Below are 9296 nucleotides of genomic sequence, written 5' to 3'. Positions count from 1 at the left end.
TGTTTTTTGTGTGCTTATCTCGTGATCATTCCAACATGAACCGAAAGCAGCATCATACCCAAGACAGATTGTCTTTTGGTATCCATGGTGACTTTTATAGTGGACTGGGTCAGGGTTTGTTACTAATGGTCCGTGTCCTCATCCTGCACAAGACGGACACATTTTTCTGCACACATGATTCCAGCTCACCTGCTCTGAGGACACTTACTCGTATCAGTCTCTGCAGTAATGGTGCAGCAGACAGAAGTTGTTATTTTTGAGCCTGTTTTAACAGGAAACGTGTCTCACCACAGCAGATTCACAGCATGATGCCTGAAAGCCACAGTCAGTTCTACCCCAAACGCACCCAATCATGATGCATTTCTAGATAGCAGCAGTGGACTGTAGATTAGAACTGTATCATGAGATTATTCGGCCACTTTTGGCACCTGGAGCTTGAATTTAGGATTTCTAATCAAAAGTTCTAGAATATAATTTTTGAAACTAAATGTTCTGATTTTGAGTTCAGATTAGAAGAGTCATATTCAAACCAAAAGTATAAAAACAGCCTAAAGCTAAGCTAATGAACTATTACTTAGCAGAAACCCATTTGTTCTGATTATTGTGACTAATAAATGTAGTAGAACATCTGTCATATCAATAGTTGTGTGGTGATACTTTGATACAGGACTACTTTTATGATGCTTTTTATGGAGCTTGATAGATATTTTGTCACATACACATAATATTTAATTTTTGTTTTTGTTTTGCAATATGCACTTAGTTGATCGTAGAAAATATATTTTTTTATATGTTTAAGTTTTGGTGTAGAAATGATTTATTTTAAGGATTATAATTTTTTTAAACGAGTAATATACATTAAGCAATTTAATTAATTAATTTCAGAACATAATAATATATATATTATTATGGTTATGGAGTATCAACTCTTTTTATTGGTCACAAAAAATATACAGTATTGTTGATGACTATTTAACTGTGGATTAATTCATATGTAGAACTGAATCATTTTATTAAATCATAAAAAATATTCATTGTTATACATCAAGTTATTAATTAAATTGATTTAGAATTTTGGCACTTGATAGACATTAATATGGTTATAGAATTTTTTATGCTTCAGTGTGAATTAAGTGATATTTAGAACTGTTAAAACAATATGCATGGTTATTACATACACTAATTTATAATTAATTTAGGCACTTGATTATTGAGGCATTAATATTTATGGGTATGCAAGTTTTGTTTGAATGTGGATTATGTGATATGCAGAACTGATTTATTTTATTAAAGATTTTTATATCAAACAATTAAAACATAATATGTATTACTGTCTTTAACAGTAATAAAAAATGCAATATCAGAAGTACGGATGGGATCCTGGAACTTGGTATTAAAATGGCCCCGGGGCTAAATTATGAAAGACCATAGTATCAGTAAGATCTGACGCTATCGGTTCTGGAGTGTACTATGTATTTTTGCTTAATAAAGTTATCGTGCATATTTTATATCACCAAACATTTCTAATGTGCGATCATATTAAGACGTTTGTCTGGGAGATCTGCGAGATCTCTGATGCGCGGCGCGGAGGCTGTCTGTCAGACACACACACCACAACGAGCGCGGCCCACACACAGACATAACAGTATGAAAACTCCCGCTTAATAATAAAGATTGACCATGGCGAAGAGATTTGCTTAATAATGTTATTGTGCACATCTTGTCTTACCAAATATTTCTAATTTGCGATATTATTAAGACGCTTGTCTGTGAGATCTGCGAGATCTCTCATGCGCGCCGCGGAGGCTGTCTGTTAGTCTCACACACACACACACACACACACACCACAACAAGAACGAGAGCGGCGCACACACACGCATAAGGGGCCATTCACATAATGCATCTTTTGCGCACTCAAGTGCATTATTTCAAATGTAGGCGCGCGGTATGCAGGTTCATAATGGAAGCGACTCGGTTGCGATGCGCACGTGGTGCGACAAGCTCGTTTTTTCCAGGCGCATCCGCACCGCATCGAGTTAAAAACATCTCAACTTTTCAGAATGCCGCAAGCGCACCGCAGTCATGTAGCTTCCTCACCTTTTCCGTAACAACGTTGAAAGCTCAGCCAAGATGAAGGAACAGCTGATAGCTGTATGTGGATTTTAAAATTAATTTAGTAGCAGAGCTACTGCAAGCAGAAATATAAAGTTTTCGACTGCCTAACACAACACAAAGTAACACAACACAAAGTAACACAACACAAAGTAACGATAAGAATACCGTTAAAGTACCGGACGGTTAAGCAGTATCGGTAAGAATAGTAATACCGTTAAAACCTTAACGATACCCAACCCCTAATCAGAAGTAGATTATTGTTTTGAGTGTGTACTTTTAATCAATTTAACCATTTTATGTACTAATTTATTGTGTGAATGTCAGTATTTTATGCAAAATAGTTTTGCGACCTTCGTTTTGGGCTTTGTCTGTTTGTTAAACTACACATTTCTCATTTTGCAATGACAAGCTGTTTACTAAACGTTAAGTAACAGATGAAACGAGTTGCTTTTATCTGTGAGTGTCTGTGTTTCTGTTATTTTTTTGTTTGAATTGAAAATTGAAATGGCATGAGGTTGAGTAAATGACAGAATTTCATCTGTGGCTGAACTATCGCTTTAATGAAAGCTGCTTCTTTTGACAAGTGTAATGAATCCAGTGACGTTTTTAGAAATCAGAGACCACAGTGAGTCAAAACAATTATTTATGTTGAATTATTTTAGTCATTTGAGCAGAGCGTCTGACTTTGCCTACTGGAACTGTCATGTCAATAGAGCATTATATTTGGAAGGCCAGATTTTGAAGAGTTTTTGAAGCCTGTGTTGCATTCATGTCTGTGGACAGAGTCTCAGCAGGCTAGTGGCAGTTGGTTTCAATAATCTTGTGCAAGCTTATCGTTGAGTAAATGAAAAGCTCTGTCATTTCCGGTGCCGTTAACCATCTTCCCACAATGCTGTATGTTCGTCTGATCATCTCAAGAAAGCAGATTTAAATAGCAGAGTCTTCTCTTGTGGTCGGCTGAGCGTCTGAAATGAACTCGAAAGGGCAGATGAAACTCAGTTAGACTTCCAGCCAACTCAAACTCTTAAAGGTGCTTCAAAGTTTCATCACAGCGATGCCATAGAAGAACCATTTTTGCTTCCACAAAGAACCAGCTCTTTCTTACGTTTTTTTTTTATAATCTGAAGAACCTTCTTTTGTGAAACAGAAAGGTTCTTCAGATGTTAAAGATTCTTAATGGAACCATTTAGACAAAAAGGTTCTTCTATGGAATCTTTAAGTAGAGTGCATTGATTCCCATCCACTTTTTTTTTCAGCTGTGTTTGTTGGGGAATTATTTCTTCCATTATTTTTTCCCATAGGGATTTTAAAAAGTCTTTGTTAAAGCATCAAGCTAACCAACTTGGAGGTGACATTACACACACAACATTACAAACCTTTATTTAAAGCAAAAAAGTATCAGAAAATTTGACAAAAAAGGCAAAGGTACTAGATTATGAAGTTACATTTGTAAGTTTTACTAATAAATACTAAAAACTATACTCATATTGAAGTATTTTTAGTAGTTCATTGGCTGCAAAATTATTGGATGTCTAATATGAAAACTGTGGAATATTAAATGAAATCAGACAACTGGAAATGTGTATTTACAAAATTTGGTTTGATGTTAACAGGAAACTCAACGGCTTTCAAATAGAGTGCCTTATATATATATATATATATATATATATATATATATATATATATATATATATATATATAGACATACGCAAGATTTACCACCTCAGACATCTTCAGTATCTCAGTGTTCTCAAACACACACACACACACACACACACAGTCATATTCACGCTTGTGTGGCCGGAGATTGGAAGCAGATCAGGGTCAGAAAGAGATTAAGAAAGTGATTTTGTAAGGAAGCAGTTTGAAATTGATGGGCATTTAAACTTCTCATGATTAAGTGATGTTATGAGAGGACTGTGTGTATGGCTGGGCGATGTATTGAGCATTCATTATATATTCGTGATTATTTTGCTGGTGATGTTAATATCCTCCTAATGATTTTAATGTACTTTCAATTGGATCATTAGAGAAGTTTCATGATAATTTCTTTGTCTCATGTCATAAGTTACATTTTACAATATAGCCAAATAGAAAACCGCTATTTTAAATTCTAATAATATTTACAATATTACTGTTGACATTACAAATAAATGCAACCTTGGTGAACATAAGAGACTTCTTATTACTATTTAACATTTATGTATTGATATATTGTGTGAAATTTAAACATAATTCTTCAGAATGTTCATAGTAAGAGGAAAAAAAGTGTAGAAAAAATACATTTGATCGTTTTTAGCATTGCCCATTTGGTCAGAATGATTGTTTCTTTGATGGGAAATAATGACCTTTTCAGAACAAGTACGTAAATATTGAGATTGGAAATGGTCAAGAGGCTGGAAAATACTGCAATATAATGTTTTTAGATATTGTTCAGTCCTCTGAGTGAGTAATGATGATTTGTCAGCATCTTGTAATAACCACAAGTGTATTTACCAATGTGTAGTTCAGAAATTGAAGAAGCAGCAGGTCTTTCACAATCCTCAGAGAGCCTGTTGATTGTGTCCTTCTGCAACCTGTAGATGTGTGTGTGTAACCTGAGGCTAAATACAGCAGTGCCGAGACCTTCAAATCTCTTTAAAGCTTGGTGTTATTTATGGGGTCTCATGACACACACACACACACACACACACGCCTCGTCTCCGCTGATCCTCTTGACTTCATCCGCATCACAATTACCTTTTAAAGTTGAATTTGCATATAAATATTCAAGTCATTATTATGGACTTTTTCAGCATAAATCCAGATTTGTGTGTGTGTGTGTGTGTGTGTGTGTGTGTGACAGGCTGAGATCTCTCTCCTCCTCCTCCTCTTCTGCAGCTCTGTCATCTCTTGTTTTATCTGCTGACTGAACAATGCCTCCTATTCTGCCATCCCCATCTCTCTCCCGTCCCAGACGGCATGATCTGTGCTACTTGAGTTCACACAGATCTGTCCCAGCAGCCTCTGTGTTCCTCAGTAGAGCGTAACGCTCCAGACCCATTCATTTTCTCAACAGAGAAATGGATTTGAACAAAACAGCCTTGCATGAGGTTATGATGATACTGTAGAATCCACAAGTCTGTGTGGTTTAGTTAACGTGTTTAATTGCCAAAGATGCATGGTTGTTAGTGTTGTTTTGCTTGAGTTGTGCTGTACTACAGGAATATCTCGTGGCTGTTTCTGCTGATAAATACAGTGGTCATGTGATGTGACGGTCTGGACTGAGTCAGCTGTGATCAGCACTAGTGTGAAACTAATACTGCGTCAATGAGCACCTACACATCAGTCTGTGTGAGAGAGTGACACTCCTCGAGAAAACATCCAGCCTCAAATCAACAGAAGAAATGAAAAATAAGAAAGAAAGTCAGGCTTTTTCATTGGACTGTTTTTCTTTTGACAATTAAGCATGTTTCCTCAAATTTTTATTGCCATAATGTAACTAAATATTTGTACTTCATATCAAAAAGTGATTAAATTCAGTAACTCAGAATAATGCTTTTATTTACTGTAAAACTATAAAGTTTACTATTTTTGATGTAATTATGAATTGTGTAAAAAAAAATTCAGCATTTGAATAAAATATTACTATAAATAAATAATAAATATCTTAAAATACATAAATTGCACTTAATAATTTTTTTTATGTATAAATATTATTTAAATATTTGTATTATTTTATATTATTAATGGTTTATATATAATTAATATGGTTAAACATAAATTTGCATTTGGATAAAGAATTGTTCTGAAAATAATGTCACACTAATAATATCTTAGTTGTTTAAAAAATGCTGCACTAAATCACATTTTATAATTTCTTTATTTTGATCTATAAATAAATATTATTTAAATAATAATATTATTATTTTATATTAATAGTAGCCTATTGTTTATATATTTAAAATGATTTAAAAAATAAATATCTTGCATTTGAATAGAGAATGCTTAATTGTTTTGAAGATAATGTTAAACTAATAATACAGATCTTAACGGCCCTAAAATATTGAATGTTTTTATTATATATATATATATATATATATATATATATATATATACACACAAATTAAAAAATATATTTTTTATAAAAAAAAAAAAGATTTTAAATACATCTGCATTTGAATGTGAAATTAGCTTAGTTGTTATGAAAATGTCACAGTAATTATACAAAATATCAAAAAGACCCATGCTCATTTTCCCTAAATGGAATTTCCTGGACATTTTTTGGCAGGTTTTGTGAAAGCAGGACAATCTAACTGGTGTTGGTGATTTGAAGGGTTAATCTTCTGATTCTGGTTGGTTTGGATTGTAGCTTTTTGGTTGTATTGTTTGTGTCAGTTGTTTCGATGAACGGCAGCATTGTGTTTGACATGGTATGATGAGAGAGTGTGTGTGTGTGTGTGTGTGTGTGTGTGTTGAGTTGAACATTCTTTGTGTTTGTGTACAGTGAATGGGAGATTGTTTTAGTTGGGCTCATACACAATAACTCGGTTCTCTACAGTTACTGTCATTTGCTCCCAAAATTCAGAGTTTCATGACACAATTATAATTACATTTTAGGAACTCTTTGAGTTTTATAAAGGACAATGCTGACAGAGAACTAGAATGTTATTTTGATCAGACATGTTCATTTTATAATACACATTAGCCCTTGTGCATCTGACTGTGTTTGGTTAATCATATACCCCCCATTTCCATCTGTTTGTTGTTCAAAGAAATCTTCCTTTCTTTTGAAAAGCAAAAATGTAAAAAAAAAAAAGAATAAAAATAAATAAAAAGATTTAGATTTAAAGGCACTTACTTTGGATGTAAATGAAGCCAGTCTGTAAAAATACCCACTGTTTCAATAGTAAAGCCACAAGATGTTAAAGATACGCTTGTTAACATGATTTCAAGGTGAAATAAATCACTTCCTAACAATTCCTGCGTAAAGTTTTATCAACTTTTACAACTTTGTTGCCATGATAGCAGAACCCAAACTCTTGGACTGTAATTTTTTTTTTTATTTAGAATTATTTAAAATAATTAAACGAAAGGTTTGACCAGTGTATTTGGTTTTGCTGATTAATCTGACACCTCGTGGTGTTTGTTTTGACACGTGAGGCTACACGCTGCACAGCTCGGGAAACTTCAGACACTGATTTAAATTCAGCCGACAGAAAATCCTGCCACGCCACAGAGCACCATTCACATAGCTTTCCATTAAATGACATTATATTTGTCTCAAATATTTGTTAATGCTCATAATGACTTGCTCTGTTATTGGCTGTAGGACATCGCTGATGAATTTTTTAGTCCGAACTCATACAGCAAAATTTTGAATTGCCGACAGATCCAGATGTTCAGCATGCCAAATATTTCATGGGCTTTGGGATACGCATCTGCAAGTCACACTGCATGATTTTTACTCTTATGAATGAGCACCGATTTGCCTCCAATTTGGGGCATTTGTCATATGGAAGCCGTTTGATTGACTTTCTCACAATTCTGACTTTATATCTCGCAGTTCTGTAAAAAAACAATTTTGCAAAAACTGTCGGCGAGTGAAAATAGGGGCTAAAATTGTACAGTGAACCCGGCATAAGATATTTTGTTATTTTAATTAGATAATCATAGTTCTAGAATAGAAGCAGTTGAAGTGTGAGAGTGCACATACAATATTACAATATCTGTATGTAAGTTCAATCCTACGGTCTTTGTGAAGATATTTAAAGAGGGCCATCTGTAAGCCTGACTGTTGAAATGAAATGGTACAACTTTACAATAAGACTCCATTTGTAACATTAAAATTAATGAAAGTTGTGTAAGTATCGTTCCTTTTTAGAGTGTGTTAATAATCAAAATTTACTATTAATAATACATTTTTACATTTGAAAGTTTCTTCTGTTATTAGTTAATAAAATACCAACTAACTTTAATTATTAATATAATAAATAGTATTGATATTTTTATTCATGTACAAAGTATGGGTCAGTATTTATTTTTATTTTTATAGTAAAGCAGTATTTCATTCAGTATCCATTTTATTAGTTATCAGCCAGTGTGGACTAATCTAGCTATTTGTATCGGTAAAATCCTCTATTGGTCGACCTCCAGAATAAATGTATAATATATAAGTGAATAAGTGTGTTTAATAAATTAAAAGCTTTTAATTTTTGCCTTTAAATCCTCCTCATATTGACCACATTTACTTACATTGTTAGTTCCCCACTGTAACCTCAATCTTTTTCGCTCTCTTTTTTTTGCACATATTGACTTTAAATTGAACCCAAAAAATATTTCTTTACTTTCTTATGGCATGCCTAAACTTAAAGAAAAAAAAAATGGTGTCAAATTTATTGTCATTTTTTAGAACTTGTGAAACTGCATGTAACGCATTCAATTTAATGTGAAAAAGACTAAAATAGTATTATGTACTCCATTAATCTTTTTGATTTCCACCTTTGAAACATCATCTTTAGTATTTTAGTAGTCAGATTTGTGTAGAAGCATGTAATTTTTGCACCAAGTGTCACATTGTAAATGTAATAACCAGTGAATTTTCACACAGCTTTTCCCAAACAATCCTTGAGGGTGTATACATCTCTTTTTACAGTCTGGAGCTTGTCTCCATCTAAGTGCTATTTTCAGCTGTCCTTCAGGAGACGGCAGATCCACGTTTGGAAAGCCTGAGCTCACGCAGCGAGAGCTATAATCAGAGCAAACCTCAGACAGTCAGGATGTTGATTCAGCAGCTCTGTGACTTACATTGAGGCCGTATCCTCAAGAAGCCGCTGGTGGCGCTTTATGGATGGGTCGGCGCAGACAGTAGGGAACGTGATTACAGGTCAGTGATTACAGTGTCATCTGAGACACTCACAGGAAACTGACTCAGAGCTTTATGTAAACATCAGCCTGAATTAAATGTCTTGTCTGTGCATTCGAGAAATGGCCTGACCCTGGAAATGAGATCCAGGAAATTGGATCGGAATTTAATGTTTGAAGTGTGGAAGCGGAGAACATTACGGGCTCTGTTTCATAACCTAGTGAGCTGCCTATGTAGGGAGAATTTTAAGGCATTGTAGACAAAGGCTGTTCCTTCTAAGATGCCGCCTTCTGGCCAAAATACATACAGAAACACAAAGGTCTTCAAAACAACCCGT

Source organism: Carassius gibelio, chromosome B21 (genome assembly GCF_023724105.1).
Source record: "Carassius gibelio isolate Cgi1373 ecotype wild population from Czech Republic chromosome B21, carGib1.2-hapl.c, whole genome shotgun sequence".
NCBI classification, from domain to species: domain Eukaryota; kingdom Metazoa; phylum Chordata; class Actinopteri; order Cypriniformes; family Cyprinidae; genus Carassius; species Carassius gibelio.
The sequence above is the reverse complement of the archived record's forward strand: the minus strand, read 5'-3'. Positions refer to the sequence as shown.